Source organism: Globicephala melas, chromosome 3, assembly GCF_963455315.2.
Source record: "Globicephala melas chromosome 3, mGloMel1.2, whole genome shotgun sequence".
Classification (NCBI taxonomy): domain Eukaryota; kingdom Metazoa; phylum Chordata; class Mammalia; order Artiodactyla; family Delphinidae; genus Globicephala; species Globicephala melas.
In genome coordinates this window covers 141,977,828-141,996,005 of record NC_083316.1, presented here as the reverse complement: position 1 = coordinate 141,996,005, position 18,178 = coordinate 141,977,828, and the positions used below count along the sequence as shown (strand labels likewise).

Here is an 18,178-nt window from a genome sequence, read left to right as displayed (position 1 = left end):
TCACAGTTAAGATCACAAAGTCTGTTGCAGTAAGTTCCCTAATAATAACTATAATTTTAGCTATGTAGATATTTACTGTTTGAATTAGCCAGAAACGTGGACATAGCTATCTTCTCTAATAGTGCCATTTCATTCTTAGAAATAATCTAAGAACCTAATCATTTCTATTTAATGATGTATTTCTTTTTCCACATATACTCTTATTCCTCTAATTAAAGGAGGAGAAATGTCAAGACATTGAGTATCAGTTAAATCCTAAGCAATAATAAAAATGACATTTAAACATCAGCCTTTTCCAAAAGAATCCTCCATAGAATTGTCCTCCCTAAAGATGTGAAATCAGTATATTATTGTTAGTATCAATTTTATCTTCACCAAGTGAATTATATTCTCCAACTTTAGTTTTTGCCTCTTAATAGGTAAACTGAAGACTGAGGCAACTAAACAAACAAACAAAACTGACTTATTCTTTTGAACCAAATTCATAAATAAATTCTTTATTTTACAAGATCCATAACTCCCTTTTATATATTATAAAATAAGTACTTTACCAAGGCCATAATGATAGAAATGGATCACACAAAATTTCTACTATTTTTTAACAGGCTTAAGCCTATACAGCTAAATAATTTAGTCACCAGAACAATTAAATACACTATCTTTCATAAGGCCGGGTCCTAAACTTTTATAGATCTGCATCATATTCCAGAAATCACAAACTAACACAATGATAAGAACAACTAAACTGAGAAATCTGGCATCATATTAATATTAGAATAACCTGTGGAAGAACCAAATCAGGGACAGGAGAAATAATGAGGAGTCTTCATAGGTGATCTAAACAAGTATCAAGGAGAACAGAGCCTCCTCTGAAAGAACTGCAGTCAAAGCATAAGAAGTCTAAACTTTTAAAGAAACCATCTCTTTCCTCTCAAACCACGCACGCATACTTTCCCAAAATGGATGCAGGATCTTTGGTACCCACCACCAATATTCTGGTGATGAGATGAGGAACGCTCTCAATCATTCCATCAGAGTCAAAGATCAATTCATATTGTACAGGGGAAAAAATGTTTGCTAGGGAAACTAGATTTTATTTTAACGTATTAGCTGCATTATTTAATCTCAATTTCTATTCATTAAATTTACATGCAAAGAGTTAAAACACCTGCTCTCTTTTTACCCACAGTACTGCTGAAAAGCACATAACCGTACTTTTTTCCTGATAATTCTTTTTGTCTAAAAGGTTGGTAATGCTACACTTAGAAGAGGGAGACCAATTAAAGTCTTTCAGCAAAAATGAGGGAACTTTATGTGCAAACTATTCCTCAAGGTGCTTCATTTTTTGCCACGAGGAATTCATACAAAAAGGCTGCAATATTTCAAGTTCAAAATCACATTGGAAAATGCAATATATTAAGTAGACTTGGGGCAGTGAGTAACATGAATTTTTGGGAAAAGATTTTATATCTCTTCAACTTAATAAAATCTTCTAGAAATATGAACAGGATACTTTTAGCAGAGCTAAAATAATATGTTAAGTAATGGTTTATCTTAGGTAGAGAAAACAATCATATATATATACATACACACACACACACACACACACACACACACATATATGCACACAATTTACTGGTAGTACAAAGTCCCGAACATTGTGGATATTCCGCTTACAAAGCAAAAGCGAAAGCAGAAGTATAAAGAAATACTTTGACAAAGCTACTATTTGCTCTCACTGCACATGACTGTTATAAAATTACTGTTGGTTTCACAAAATTTTAAATGGGGTATTATCTAATTAGATCGACATCACATTTAAAAAAATATTGTTACGTTCCTCTTTCCATTAAGAACATATGAAAAGACAGCCATCCCTCCCACCGCCCCCCGAAAATGTCCTTACAATCTTCCCTGAAGGCTGAGAATCTGTTGTATGTACTATGAGTACAGAATGGAAGGTTTCTTCCTGTGAGTATATCAGGGTTACAAGGAACCAGTAAGTCAAAGAATAAAACTGTTGCTTCACACAAAGTAACGAGAGACAAAAACATATGCTTTTCACATAGTCCCATTTGAGACAGTAGTCTGATATAAGTTTTGTCACTTTAAATCTGACTTGCAGTTTAAGTTTGAGTTTTTAAGTGGAGAGGGATAAAAAGGCCCTTGACAATGACCTTGACCATATTTCACCAGAAATCACTTCTCAAAATTAGTCTACACAGAATAGAAAACAATGGAAAAGCTCACCAATACAGGTTTTCCTCAAAAACACACAAGGAGTGCAGAGTCCCTTTCAATTCACAATGAACAAAAAGTCATTACTTTCAAGAAACATTCAGTAACTCTAGCATAATAAACACCTCACACATGCAGATAAAACTCTACTCTTATCAAAATGAGAATAGGAGACTTAACAATACAGGCAAATGTATTGTCATTGTCAAGTTCCATGAACCAACAGTCTCTTGCTACACAGCCTGTCCTCCCAAAAAAGTTACCTTCTCCCCAGGATATCAGATGCCATGCCTTTGGAAATGCTGAAATTCAACACAAACACCAACTGAACGTAAAGTACCTAATTTACCAACAAGCTTAGCAAGAGGATGGTATTATTTTGACACATTAATCTGAGATCAACACCAGGCACAGAAAGTTAAAATGAGCTTAGTTAAGATTCAATGGAAAACTTAACAGCAATAACAATAATAAGAAAACCACCAACAAGCCACAAACACTATACCACACAGAACCATATAAGAGTAATTACAAATCCAGCTGACTGAATAGCAATCTCACCAGGCAATACACGCAAAACATAGCTATGTTTAATATTTTAACACAAACTCTCAGAGCTTTTCCGAAGTTGCCAGGAAACTAGACGTAGAAAGGGGTGGGTGGGTAAAAAACAACCACAGCAGGAAGGAATGTGTTCTTTAAATCAATGGACTCTTGGTCTTCATAACTAGTGAAGATGCTGAAACTGAAGCTAATTGTGCTGTTTCATAAATAAATTCATGCTCTGAATATATTATATAACAATTAGAAATCTTGTTTCATGGGCCACGTGAAATCAGTCCTTAGCCTGGTCAGTTATCTGTTTGTGCCCCTGTTTGTGGAATATGCCAGAGAAATAATGCAGCTGCTCAGCATGGAGTATACTGCTTTCTGGTTTTGGTCTTAGAATGAGAAAACCATGCTTTAGAAGACTTGGGTTCTTAGGATCATAATTTACTATACAAATTCATTTTTCCTTCGTAACCAGGCAAACAAATGCTTCAAAGACAACTGTGATCCAAATGAATGGAAGCTGGGTTTTTCCCTCCAACTTGATCAAAATTGTAAATGGCAAGGGTCCGTAAAAATATTTTAAATAGCAATATTGCCATCTCAAGGGACCCAGGAGTAAGCTGAGCTTTCATTCTAAATAAAACGTCTTATTACCATCAGCAGACTACAAAAGAAGAAATAAGCTTTAGATCTTAGGAATCCTGTCCACAATCTCAAGAAAAGCTTTTGTCAACACAGGCAGCCCAGAACAGGTGAATTTGCATGGTGTCTTGGAGTAGGCTTTCTTCTATAGTAAAGAGGGTCTGACTTGAGTTAATTTACAGTTTGTTTTGTTCCAAGTCTTAAACTGTTTTATGCTGCTCTTCCAACATCAGCTAAGTTTACATTAAAACACAGTTGAGCAGTATTATTGCAAACATCCCCTTTGCACCTAGGTAATTGCTGGTCTCTGATCTGGCAACCACAGAGAAGCAGGCTTCCTTAAACAACGACATTTTCCCTCTGTAAAATGTGTGTGCCTCAGAGTATCCCTGCACTGGATATCCTCATCTGAATCTAGAGTTCAGAGCTCCTCAGGATGGTAACACACATACTGAAATTGCAATCCGTCCTGCCCCCGACTTCCCTCCCTACATTTAAGCTGTCATTATTTTAGCTTATTTTCCCATGGCTTAGCAGAGATTTTCACAACTATCAACTGATTTCTTTTTAAACTGCTGATTTTCCTTTACTTACTGACCCTTCAGTGTTTCTACTGAACTGGAACTGAAAAGTTAGGGGGAAAAAGAGCACGAAACATGGTTAACTGCTAAGGACCCTCCAAAGAACTTAAATACGAATACATGAAAGAACTGTGGTACGTTAATTTTTAAATAATATTTAAAACATCCTGGAAGCAAGAGTTACAGAGTCAGTTCTATTTTTAAGAAAAGAGTTAAGAGTTCAATTTGCATGCATTATGCTGGCTATTTAAAATAATTTTGTTCCATGTGCATGGCAGAAATTGCCCTCCCCCTCCCCAATTAACCAGATGCCACTTCAAGTAAGATCTAAGAAAGGGCTGGTTTGGGGATTAGAAATTGCTGAACATGTCTCGCAATTTTAAATAAAACAATACCAGCAATCTCCCTCCTTTTCCATAGCCCTAAATTTATTATTAAGTAAATTTAAGCAAAAGCTGAAACACTGGAGGACAGGACAGTATGTGATGCACTAAACCACTTATATGTTTATTATCTTTGCAAGCAACATGAGTATGGTGTCTATTATTACCTCCTGCAAGTCTGCAGCAATGTGAGGCAAAACAGCATTTTTAAGAAATTCTCTTTTGGAATGCAAATGATTCTTCCTCTAATTTTGAATATTTTAGCCAGCATGTACCACACAGTAGTTCTGGAATCACTGGCTTCTGTCATGCTGTCAAAACTGAGTCAAAATGCATTGTAATCCTGAAGAACGATAACCTTAAACATCAATGTAACGTTAAAATGCATCCTAAAAAAAAAAAAAAATCCCTATAATTGCGATGAACATTAGAGAGAAACCGGCAGTCCTTCTGCAGGGAAATAACAGTCTGCCCTACCAGTCTTTCCCCTCCCCCTTGAAACTCATGCAACTAATGATGACCTCCCGAAGTGCCGAATTTAAATGTTCCAGCATTCATCTGAGGATGAAGGAGGAAAAAAATACATAGAAAACCACGAAACAAGTTGCAAACTGCACAAACGCAAGGAGAGAGAGAAAAGGGAACTGCAGGCTGATTCAGGAGCGATTGCAGAATGACGAGCAACAGAAAGGAAATGAGGAAGAAAGAAAAGAGGGGGGGAAAAGCCTTAAGCATTAAAGAGTAAGAAGTGAAAAACATTTACCAGCGGCTCGGTCAGTAGCTTCGCTCCCTGACACCATCTACATAGAGATAACTTAGCCTAGAGTCTTCGGTCCCGGCTCGCTTTGGAGCAAAATTCCTTCACTTCGAGGGGGTAACACACACCCTCAAGAAAGAGAGAGAAGGAAAGAAAGGGAAAAATAATCCCAAAGACCAAGACAGGCTTTCCCCCTCCTCCCTCTTACCCGCCCCCCGGACTCCCCAAACGGTGCTCGCTTCTGCACAGTTCTGCCGGCTGTGCCGCTGAGCTGCTGCCGATGTGCCGCGGCTCCTGCTGCCGCTGCTGCCGCTGCTGCGGCTGCTGCTACTTCAGAAACGATTAGGAGGAGGACGCCCAAGCACGACCTGAGCCTGCGAGCCACCCAGGACCAGTGTGCAACCTGCTCTGGAATCAAACCCATAACACACGCACGCACACCCAGTGGCTCCCGCACTGGAGCCCCCGCGCGCACAGACACGCGCCCGCCCGCGCGCCGCACAGACACACACGCGCGCACACACACATGCCCACACGCACGCGCGCGCACACACACACAGACACAAACACACACAGACACACGGAGCGCCGCGCACCTCCCGCCAGCCTGCGCAGCCCCTGAATGGGGAGTGCGAGCCAATCCCCGGCCCCGAGCGCGCGCACAGGCTGAGGCCGCCGGGGCTTGGGTGGTGGCGCTGGGGCTGCAGCTGCTGTGGCTGCGGGGCCAGGCAGGGGATTACGGCAGCGAAAGAGGGGCGCTAGGGGCTCCTGCACCCCTTTGTCTCCAGAGAGATTCCCCCAACCAGGCATTTCCAAGACCAGACACCGAGTGCGCGAGCCGCGGGTGGTGCGGAGTTCAGTTCTGCTCTGGGGTTGGCGGGGGGTGGGGGCAGGGTGGGGAGGCTCGGTTCCCTGGCTGCACGCACCGAGGTTCCAGCTCTTCGAAACCCAAGGCACCGCAGCTGCAGCCGGGTCCCTGCACGCAGGGGAGCACAGCAAGCCCGAGCGCCCCGCGGATGACCCGAGCTGGCTTTGGGCTGCGAGCGTGCCCACTGTTCGGCTGCCTTCCAGGCAGATCGCGCCTTCCAGGATTAGGAACGTAGAGAGGGGTAGGGCCGAGCTCCGTGGTTTCCAGAGGGAAGGCAGAGTTTCCAGAGCCTTTAGCCCCTGCTGACCTGCCTCACCTAGACTCCTCTGTGGCCCTGAACCTGCCCAGGAGGGTGCGATGCCCGGGAAGCTAGGCTTCCAGACCTCAGCGGGGAGTTGCTTTTCTTCCTTCTGTAAAGGGAATTACAAAAGGAAGCAATTCCCAGCCCAGGAAAGGCTGATTCAGTTACAGAGTAGTTGACAGAAAATCCAGCAGGGCCTGGTCGTCGAAATAGTAACAGCTAACAGGTATTGCTTACTTATCCTGTGTAGGCTTTGTGTTATGAGATGCCCATGAATTAACTCATTTTATCTTGTGCAAACACTATATGATTAACCCTAGAAGGAAACTGAGGCCCCAGGATATTTTACCAACTGCTGCTAGTCAATGATAACCAATGCATCTGGGAATCTGAACCTGCAATTTGACTCAGGCACTGGAAAGAGACTGCAGTGCATCGATGAACTCTAGACATTTCCAGCAAAGTAAAGGTCTGCGGAATGTCCGGATGATAACACCCTCTGGCCTTCAAGCGGTACCTAGCCTGTCTTCAGCAATCTGCAAGTCTTTGAAAAACTGCATGCCTGCAATTTGCCAATGTTCTAATACTAATAATATTCACAACACTCATCTCTTGACTGTGTACTCTGAGTCACCCTTTTTATCAGGCGCTGCAGACTTACCATCATAACCTTTAAAATAATCCTGTAAAGAAGCTACTCTTATTCCCATTTTACACATGAGGAGACTGACACAGAGATGTCCTGTGACTTCCTCAAGGTGATAGGGCCAAAATAAAGAGGGCGTGGTCTGTTTGCCTACAAGGTCCATGTCGGGTTTTTTTGGTTTTTTTTTTTTTTACTAAATTATGTGTCTTCCTTAAGTGCATCCTGAATAAAGCCACGAGATGAGGGCAGAGCAGTTATTTTTTATTTCATTCAACAAACACATATTGATTTCCTATTAACATTCACTCATTCAAAAAATATTTACTAAGCATTTACTTCCTTCAAGGAACTTACAGGTGACAGAAGATGACAAAGACACATCCCAGAGCTCTTTGTGGTTACAGTCTGACGAGAAGATGGCAATCATATGCTTGTGATGCAGATGCTGAAAGCTTGCTAGGAATGAATGTCCTTCCCTCCCTATTCATCTAGCAAACTCCTATCTGTCCTTTGGTTTTCCACTCCAGTGTCATGTCTTCAGGGAAGCCAACTGTGATCTCTCTAGCTGAGTCAAATCCCCCTTAGTATAGGCTTTCAAGGCATCATTTCACTTTTCTTTTTAAAAGTTGCCATATTTCCAATTTTCCATTAGTGCTGTGATTTAGTTAGTGTATAGTCTTCCCAAGGCACACAACTCTCTAGACCATATTATTAATCTCAGAATACCTGGTAGACGTTAAACTTTCTCTCTTATGGGTACGCGCACACGCGTGCACGCACACGCGTGCGCGCGCGCACACACACACACAACTCTTAGCATAGGAGTAATGATTCTTAGGGTAGGAACTGTTCTTACCTCCATTTCAAAGATGAGTAACATGAGGCTAAGAGAGGTTAAGTAGCTTTCCCAAGGTCACACATTTGGATAAGTGGCAAAGAAGGACTCGAACAGGTTTATCTGGTGCTTAAGTCCACATGACTAGCCCTCAGGCTCTGCTGCCTGGCTCACGTTATCCAGTAACCAATCAGACTACGCAAAAGTGGCTCATGGTAAATACAGCAGACAGATTTTTGGGGATGGCATCGTGGGGGAATATAGAGATAATTCAATATTGTAGAAACTGCATGCAATAGGACATCAGTAATCCATTACTGAGCACCCACCTCATGATAGTCACCTTGCTCAGAACTTTTTTTTATTTTAACTTTAACGACGATTCTTCTGGCTAAATGCTGTTATTCCCATTTTACAGATGAGGAAACCAAGGCTCCCCAACAAAAAGAAATCTGCTAAACTATAAACTCCAGGGGAAAACTGAGATATCTATTTTTATTTTCCATTTTATCCAACAGTACCCTAGCAAACTTTAAACTCACTCACTGTCTCTCTCTCTCTTTCACTGTCACACACACACAATATCAAGCAACTTGCCCAAGGTCTTAGAGCGAGTAAGCCACAGAGCTGGGATTTGAACCTAGGTCTGACTTGAGAGTTTCAGGGGAGGTCGGGATTGGGGGGTCACTATGGGGTCTGCAGCCTAACCAGGCTATTGGGTCTGAGGATCTATCTGGGTCTACCAAGAGGAAGAGCCACTGCTGGTGCTTGTCTTTCCCATTAAATCTTACAAGGAATCTGAGATTCAGAGATTGAAAGTTACCTGATCCAGATCACAACCAGTGTCACCATGCAGAGCCAGGTTTTACACCCAGGCCTCTTTCACGACAGACTTGTGGTACAGAGTGTCATGAGTGGCAGACAGAGTATCCAAGTTTTTCAGAGGTTCCTGGCTGGGGAAGGGGATGGGGACCTGGGGAGCCCTCGGAGGAAAAGCTGCAGGGAAGCAAGCGAACCTTTGGCACCTCCCTTCCCACCTGTCACCACTCCTCTGGGTTCCACCTTTTTTTAGGTCTCATTCCTCTGCCTTTTCAGGCCTGACCTTGAACTCAATGCCTCACTGCCTCCCCACTCATTTTCAGCACCAGCAGTGGCTCCGAACCACAGAAAGGTAAAAATTGCATTTTGTACGGTTCTGCTCCTAGCAGACTGCTGGGCTTGCTCGGTGACAAGGGGAGGCTTTGATTATGAATAGGAAGCTTTTGTTAAACACCTTTCCATTTTGGAGTATTACCTCTAAAGGGGATATTGGTGTGTAGCTCTTTGCAAATTCCTAGCCTGTAAGAATTCATAAGAATGAGATGCTTAGATACGGAAAAACACCTCCATCCCATGCATGTTCTACCCTATAACTAGCATTCATCTCTCTGTTCTGTCCTCTCTGTGAACACAAAAAGCATCCACAAATTGGGTCCATGTATTTACACAGCTCACAGCTGTAGACATATACCTCCAGCTATAAATACATACCGGCCCTTGACTGTGGATACGTCTCCTGCAATTGTCTGGCTATTAACTTGCCCTATACTGAAATATTATGAATAAAGTGAGTGAGGGGTTGCTAAGAAAATGTTAAATATTAACCCTCTTTCCTTCCCCCTAAGAATACATTTATTCCCTGGAGAATGTCTCAGATGGCAGAAAGCTCTCTGGGATCCTCAGTAACACCTTCCTATGTATATGTTAGGCTGCTGATTTTTCTCATGAGAGCAGCAGAATCCTTAACTCATGATAAGATAACCGGTTAAGAAAGTCACAAAGGGCAACCTTCAAGGAAAGCTGTGTCAGAAACCTGAAATGTTAGTGACGATTCTGTGGTGGTCTCCAAGAAAGGAACTTTAAAGATTTTTGAGGAGTCTCCTAATAATTCTACTGTTGAGTACTTTAACAGAGATTGGGAGAGTTATTCCCCATAGTAATTCTCTGAGGCAGGTACAGTCATAATCCCCATTTTATAGATTAAGAAATAGAGGCTCTGAAAGAATAAACCATTTAGGGCAAAGTTACACAACTAGTGAGTAGGTGACCTGGGATGCAAATCCAGGTCCGTCTGATGCCATCACCTGTGTGGTGAGCTCTACATTCTGCCGTCTTGAATTCCTGATACCCCTTTGCACATGGAGCTGGATGTGGGGAGGGGTGGTGGTGAGGGCAGTGGCTGATTTGCCCTTGGTGTGCACAATAATTTAAGTATAGTAATATCTCTATCCTCCTAGGAAACTAAATGCAATTTAGATAGCCCCTCGAAAGAAGCATTATTTAGTTTATTTGGCAAATTAGAAATCTGATATATATATATATATATATATATATATACACACACACACACATATACATACATAGAGAGAGAGAGAGAGCATGCACGAGTAAGCTTGGTGGGAGGACCCAATCAAAATGAGTGTCATTGGAGCAAAGGATTCTGAGTCCCCTTTGACAAGCCTTTATTCCCTTTCCTTTTAAACAGCAGTGCAATGTGGCTGTCAACCATTTCCCAGATCATTCACTCTTAATAGATATTCTCTTTAATTTCCTAGAATCCTTACAGAGAATATTCTGGAAAAGTCTTACTTTCATAAGAATGGGAAATTTAGAAGCAGAGACAACCTGAGCTTTTTAAAATCACTGCACTTCTCTACATTTGTTTCCAATGTCTGCAAACATCCTTTTGAAAATTCGGTAGATTTTTGCTTTTGAGAAAGGTCAGGAAAGACCCTCAGAATGTGATTCTATCCAGCCAGATTAAGTTGGTGCCAAGTAGTTCACCCATGTACCAGTATTTGCATTTTTGCATAGGCTACACCTTGTATAGAAGAGAATAACTGATGACTATCTTGGTTCTGTAACTTAATGGTAGAGATTGTAACTTGTACAATAATCATTCATCTTTCCAAAAATCAGTCAGATAAAAGAAATAATGTCTGAGTAGCTTGCATAGTTGTGATAGTATCTGAATTTAAATTCTGAAAACTCCTCAAACAACTGCTCAGAACCTACATATTTTAATTTTATGTAGTATTACAACAGGTCTGAATTTACAAGCCTGTAGGGAATTAGAAAACAAAAGGTAAACAGCTCTCGTTAGAAACTTAATAATAACAAGAAATAGAAACTGATAACCAGAGAATAAAGGAGGAGATAAAATTTAAATTTTACATAAAATGTTTGAAAGGCTTAATTTAATGTTCAGGTAAGCCTCCAAACACCCACATTTCAACAGAAATTCTGTATATCTTCAGAGTACATTATTATAGTCCAGTGAATGATATTAATGTTGTTGACTCTGAATCCATACTTGATTACTACTTGAAGCCAGAGAAATAAATCCTAGATTCCTCAGCCTATCACTTAAGGCTCTCCATGGTGTGGCCCAGGAGTGGCTTGCAATTCTCCTCTCCTGAACAAATGTGTTTCAAGGCATCTGATTAGATGTGATACTAAGTGATGTAAGTCAGAGAGAGAAAGATAAATACTATATGATCTCATATAATGGAATCTTGTATGTGGAATCTAAAAAGTAGTACGAATGAACTTATTTACAAAACAGAAACAGACTCACAGACATAGAAAACAAACTTATGGTTACCAAATGGGAAGGATAAATTGGGAGTATGGGATTAACAGATGAACAGTACCATATATAAAACAGATAAACAATAGAGATTTACTGTATAGCACAGAGAACTATATTCACTATCTTGTAATAAACTATAATGAAAAAGAATAGAAAAGTATATATATACATATATAATATGTATAACCAAATCACTTTGCTGTACACCTGAAACTAACACAATATTGTAAATCAACTATATCTCAAAAAAAAAAAATGATTTCCTGGAGAGAGGTCTGAAGAGGGATTTGGACACCACATTCCCGTAATCTATAATACATTTTTCTGAGTGCTGAGATAGATTAGTGATGGCTGTTTCCAGGGCTGACCCAGTATAGTGCTGCATATGCCATGCATTTCCTGAACATAGAACCAATTCTCCTTTCTTAGATTATGTCCCCTAACCTTCTCTCCCAGCCTAGGCTCTAGTCAAAAATCAGTGATTCCCATACAACTGTGCTTTCCTTTGTCCATGGATTTCCCCTCTTACTTTCGCTTTGTCTGGCGCACCATCGCCTCCTTCACAATTTCCACAAGCCAGCTCCTCTTCAAATATCCCACTCAGGTGTCATCAACTATTTCCAAAAGTCTTCCCTGATTGCCCCAGCCAGAAATCCTCTCTCCTTTTTCTGAAGGTAACTCAATGTAGGTGAATACCATTTTCCCCTTACATTAAAGTTATTCATGTTCTTGCCTTCTCTTTCCTCCTGGACAACAAATTTCTTGAATGCAGTAACGCTGTCTGGATCATTTTTGAATCCATCACCATGAGTCACACAAAGACTTGCACTGAATAAAGTGTATGCTATAGGAATATATAAATAAATGAATGGCGGATGCTCAATATTTGTTGAATGAATGAACATAAGATTATTATTACTAATCTCCTGCTATGTCACAAAGAGATGAAGTGGCATTTTGTAGGCTAGAGAATAGGGCTAATGTTGGGGAGTTTCTTTGAGTAGCTAGGCTCTAAGGATAAGGCAATAAAGTCCCAGCTCTTGAGAGGCTCCCAGGCCAGTAGAGAAGACAGCAAAGTAGATGGATGTAACAGGTGACCTTGATACTCGACACTCAACAGGAGTTTTTTTCTCTTGACTTTGCTGGCAGGTCAATAAAAAGTTGATAAGCAGAGTAGATTAGAGAATCTTATGTAATATTTTACCATATTTAATGGCAAGGGGCATCATGATAAAGGAATATTTTGTGTTTGTGTGTATGGGGGTGAGTGTGGGTGTGTGTTTACTTGCTCATGCTGGCTGGGATGCACAGAATCAGAGGGGTGTGCAGAGATTTCCCCAAACCTCCTGAAATGTGTCCAAAAAAGGAAACCAATGATTCCCTTAAGACTAAATAGAAACATCGCTGAATAAATCATACCTTTCAAGAGGCTTAATACATTGTAAAGAGCATTTTCACTGATTGGTAGAAATTCTCTTTGATTAATTAATTAGTTAATGTTTTCAAAGCACTTTCAAGATGAAAAACATTTGGTGAGGGCTACATAATTGTTATTTTTCCTATGTACCTTGGTTTTCCACATTACTAGGTTTGTTTTTCTCCCAGATTGCTCCCTGAGCCCATGTACCCTCACAGAGGCACGGTGCCAAGTACTCTGAGAGAAAAGAGACAAAGAGATGGGATGCCAGGGAGCAGGGAATAAGAAACAAAAAGACTCTGAAAATCCATTTTTTAAACTATATTTGAAATATTATCATACAAGAGAATGGAGAGGAACATCACAATGAAAACTAGTGATATCCTCTACCAGGGAAATTCCATTTGCGCCCCAGCAAAGAGTCCCAGTTGCCTTGCACCATGTCTGGATTAATACCTATTTATTTAAGGAGTAACAATGACGAATTTAAGCTTACTGTATTCTAGGTATTGTTCAAGTACCTTGCATAAACATGTTAATTAATATTCTCCTCAAAACAACTGTTTGAGGTACTATTGTTATACACATTTTATAGACAGAGAAACTGAGGATTAGAAAGGTCAAGTGGCTCACCCAAGGTCATGAACAGCTTGTGACACACCTCAGCTCTTGTCCATGATGCTAGAAGGAAGGACAGAGGGGAGAGGGCAAGAAGAGAAAAAATGAGAGGCAGTAAAAGACAGAAATTCTAACAAAATCCTACCCTTACAATATCTGATGACCCACTAATAAATTAACACATAGAAAGTAAATGAGGCCAACATGTCCTATTGGTGAAACTAATTCACATGGCAAAGGTGATTTAGCTTCATTTCCAAAGTGAAGATCTATATTTAAATACTCCAAGGATCACCTGACATTCTGCCCACAGACGAGGCCCCTAAAATCCTCATTACCATCAAATGACCTGGCACCACGGTGAGAATGAAGTCCTGGGTCATGAACCTACAATTTCCCTTTGGCTAAAAGCAACTGTCATATGCTTTCTTTAAAAGCATCTTAATAGAGTGAAAGAGCAAGGGCTTCAGACGATAGTTTCACATGATCTCAGCCCCTTACTAGCTGTGTCACCCTGGTCCTTATTACTTGACATCTCTGAACCTCAATCATCATATTGATAAAATGGAGTCAAGCAAAAACACTTCTCACCTAGATTTGTTGGGAGCATTATCTGTGACATACGGGGAAAGCACCTAGCAATGCCAGATTGTAGTAGGTGCTGCACAAAAAATAGTAATTCTAACATTCTCTCTCCCCCAATCTCATCTTCTTCCTCCCCCTCAAACTTATGTGGCCTGACCTGTTGAAAGACATATCAACAAATTCCCAGGCAGCACAACAGTTCTCCACATTTGTTTCCAATATCTGTGAACATCTTTTGAAAGATTAATAGATGCTATGATTTGCAACGGCTTCCAGGTACCAAAAATGGTGAGTAGAGCAGAGTAATGTCACTGAAACCGTTGGTTCAGCTGTGTCCGCCCGTAATGAAAAGGTTGATGAGATGAAGAAGATGTATAGCCTCTGAAATGGACACGTTTATTCCGAGAACAGGTATCCAGCACAGGGACTAGAATCCAGTAAGACAGATGTGCACAATTCACTGGGCTTACTGGCAGCAGGGTTCTCATGAATGGTTGTGTCATTAATAAGGCTCCTTTCAGATGTGAGATATAAAGATGCTAAAGACAGAAAGATGATTGAGTAATGCATCAGAGCACATCTGACCCTCTTTTTCAACCAGCTCAGTCATCTCAGGCAAGTTAGATGGATGTAACGGGTGTAATTCGTTAAGCCTCAGTTTTTCCATCAAAGAAATGGCGACTAACACTTCATTAGGGTTGTTGTGAGTAGAAAATGAGTTATTCTACGGAAAGGGCATGGAACACTACCTAAGTGTTAGCAGTGGTATTGGAGGTGGTGTATGCTCCCTCCAGGAGAAAAGATGGTGCTTAAAATAAGCTGTTCAAGGTGGGCCCGGGAAGGGGGCAAGAAGGAACAGAGGGATGGTGGCAACATCAAGAAAGATCTTTCTTACAGTGTACAATTCTCTTAAGGGGCAGCAAAAAACAGTTCAGAAGCTGCTTTCACTTATACGTGCTTTCAAGAGGCTTCAGGAACCTTTGCTGCTGTGGTCCCCTCACATGCTTCACACCCTAAGAGGCACAGTATACCGTGCACTAGCTCAAGGAGGGGGTATTGAATGGTTGGGAATTCAACTTTCTATTTTTCTTTCTCTTTTCTTCCCTAAAGCCTCTGAACAGTTCCCAGCCGTCAACAAACACGCTCAGAGAAGTAACAGATTAAGGGCAGGTGAGTGCTCTGCCCAGAAGCCAGTGAGAAGGTGAGTTATAATAAGAATGCTGTGCTCGTTGCATCTTCGCAACCTTATTTCTCTGGTAAGGAGACAACATTCACTGCCAGGCTTCCAAACGCACTTGGAAGTGCCCTGTAATGATGGCAAGGTGACTGAGGGGCAGAACGCCTTCCACAGTGCAATGAAGTTTGGGAAATAAGGAGTCGGGAGGGTATTTTTGGTTCTCAGATGAAAAAGCCTGCATCCTTTCCTGCCAGCCCCAATTCTAGCCTCCAGCCCCAACCTGAAACACTTCAAAGATATTCTATTAGGAAAGGTTGCCAACTAATTGTTGGAGAGCATTAGTATTATCAGTGACCAAACTGTGAGCCTTTGGTCTTTTGGCAAGCCTAGTGGAGAGAAAAGCCAGCTCCAAAAAGCAATTTCTATGGAAAACAGAGAAGTAACCCTTATTCCAGGGTACCCAGACTTAGGCAGCATTTAGCACCCCATATGAGCAAATCAACTATTCTTAGAACAAAACAGATATAGGGCACATTGCCCTCACTTCTATTTTAAGAAAAAGACTAAACACTCAAGGTAAAGGCAAGCAATAAACAAAGCAGCCATTAAAGGATTTAGATTAGGAAAAGTAATTATCCCATTCCTACCCCCAACCTCATCCCAAATGGGTTCCAAACCTTTATAAAGAGCTCTAACAGCCCAGGGCACAGCCATGGTCACTGGAAGGAAAAAAGAGAAGAGGGGAAAGAAGGCCAAAAATACATCCCAACCACATTTCGGCTAGAGAGAAGGTCCCGAGGAGGAAATGAGAGAGAGGCTTTAACAAGGAACTACGAGTCACTCCATTCCCTGAATGTTAGGGCAAATGGTAAGAGACTGTAGCACAGATTGATTTGATAATCTAGCAGGGGAAAAAGCAGAGGAAATGAGAGACTACTGGAAAATTCTTGTTGAGAATGTTTCCTCACCAAGAATCTTCTTACGAGCTGAGTTTCTTCCTAATAAGACAAAATTACATCCATAAATTTATTTCTTAAAATCTCTTTATCTTTTAGATTTTATCATGACATCTTTTTCTTAAACATCTTCAATTGTTCCCTACTGCCTAAAAAATGAGACTTAAACCCAACAGTAGGGTATGCCTTGCCCTTGACCATCTATTTTAAACCTACTATCAGGTACTGTCTTTCCCCACTTCAGCCATGGACCCCATATTTTGATCACAGACTCACTGTCTTTTTACAAATAATTACGCTCTGTGCCATGGCATGTCTTGCTTCCTACCCTGTACATATTCTCCTTTTCTTCTCCACATGTGGTGAACTATTCATCCCTCAAAGCTTTGATTAATAGAAAAATATTATTCTGAAATATTCCCAGATTTCACTAGGAAGAATTCAGCATTCTCCCCTCTATGCTGCTTTATTACCTCTTATATTACATTTAACAATTCTTTTACTGTATAATTTCCTCTATCATAGTAATTGTATTCTATAAGACCTTACTAGGATATTGAATAATTTGAGGGCTTGAGTCCATGTCATGTTCTTATTTATATTGTGAATGCCTACCAACAAAAAAGCAATTTGTTAGTGTTTTTCTTTGTTTTGTTTTGGACACATGAAAAAAGATTTGGGTATCAGTTCACCTCACCTGTTTTATAAGGGTAACAGTGGCTGAGATCAAGTGATCATGAATAAAGAAAACACCATCATCTGGTGGCAACACAGACAAATTGCAATATCAAGTTTTAAGACATGGGTAAACTTTGGAAATTTCTACCTGCAGGTTTAAATTTAAAAATATGAACCACACTAAGAGTTATTACCTTGTGATCATTGTGGTAATGTATTATATTATTAACAGATAAATTCAAAGATACTTGTAATGCATTTGATTATTCAGTATCCAGTTATTTTCAATTTTAAAGTCTATACACTTTAAACAACTGCAGTTTATTTTACATAAATTTTATCCTTATAAAGTTGATTTCTAAAGTCTATTCATTATACAATATCCTTTCATATCAAACCTTTGCATTTCTTACTTTAACAAATGAACTATTATGTGCAAAACAATGTATTAGACATTGTATCATAAAAAGTTTTCTCTTAGATTAAAAGAATATAATGTCAGTGCATGTGCCCAGCACCTGGCCAACCAAAAATTCTATAAATAAGCACATTTTCATGCATCAAATGATTGCTGCCCTTTTAATGATAATCCTTAGGCACTGTAATTGCTATTGATCTTAGAGAATGTCATAACTATCAAATTAAAAAATTACATACAAAATGGGTTCAGGATTAAGTATTTTCAGCTGGTATAATATCTGAAGATATCATTTCCCAAGAATTCATAGTAACCCCTCTCACAGAACAGTTTATCAATATCCTGTTCCATGATGACATAAAAAATTTATAGTACAGTAGTTATCATATTGCTAACTGGAAAAAACAAATGTTTTTCTTATACCATTAGAATTCTGTTCTTGTTCCTCTATTTAGTCTTCTACTATTGGGGGGGAAAGTGTATTATGGATGAAATGGCAAAGCTGTTCTATACACACTGGCTGCCATGCAGTCTCTATCTCTATTCAGATACATAATGTAGCTCTGAAGTCAGACTGCTGGAAAAGAAGAATTCCTGAAAGTAAAACAACGTGTTTTGAAGATAAGAACTTGCCTACTGAATTGCACCCTGGTCTGAGTTTCAGTCTTTGGGTGTTTGTGAATAGAGAATTCACACAGAGGCCTCTCTAAGCACCTCTACACCTGTGGCTCTTCCCTTCTCCTATCTGTTCTGCAATTTATCACCAGGTTATTATCCTAAACCGTCCCTGTACCCATCACTTTTGCTTGGAAGTTTTTCAACTTCCAACCATAGAGAGTAAAATTTTAATTGCTTATTTTATCAATCAAAGCAGGCCAATGCATGTGCTCCACTC

The 18,178-nt window shown here is 40.3% G+C and overlaps 1 protein-coding gene across 3 annotated transcripts in view; it reads right to left on the bottom strand.

Annotated features, from left to right (window-relative positions):
* TENM2 (teneurin transmembrane protein 2) overlaps positions 1-18,178 on the bottom strand; it is a 3,004,989-nt gene that overhangs the window by 1,300,719 nt on the left and 1,686,092 nt on the right. Inside the window, exon 13 of one of the 3 annotated variants that reach the window (XM_060296575.1) lies at positions 13,485-13,532. The gene's annotated coding sequence lies outside the window, so the exon portion shown is untranslated. Of the gene's footprint in view, positions 1-4,563; positions 4,597-5,159; positions 5,677-13,484; positions 13,533-18,178 lie in introns of those variants that run through there. The other 2 variants (XM_060296573.1, XM_060296574.1) reach the window with 2 other exon arrangements.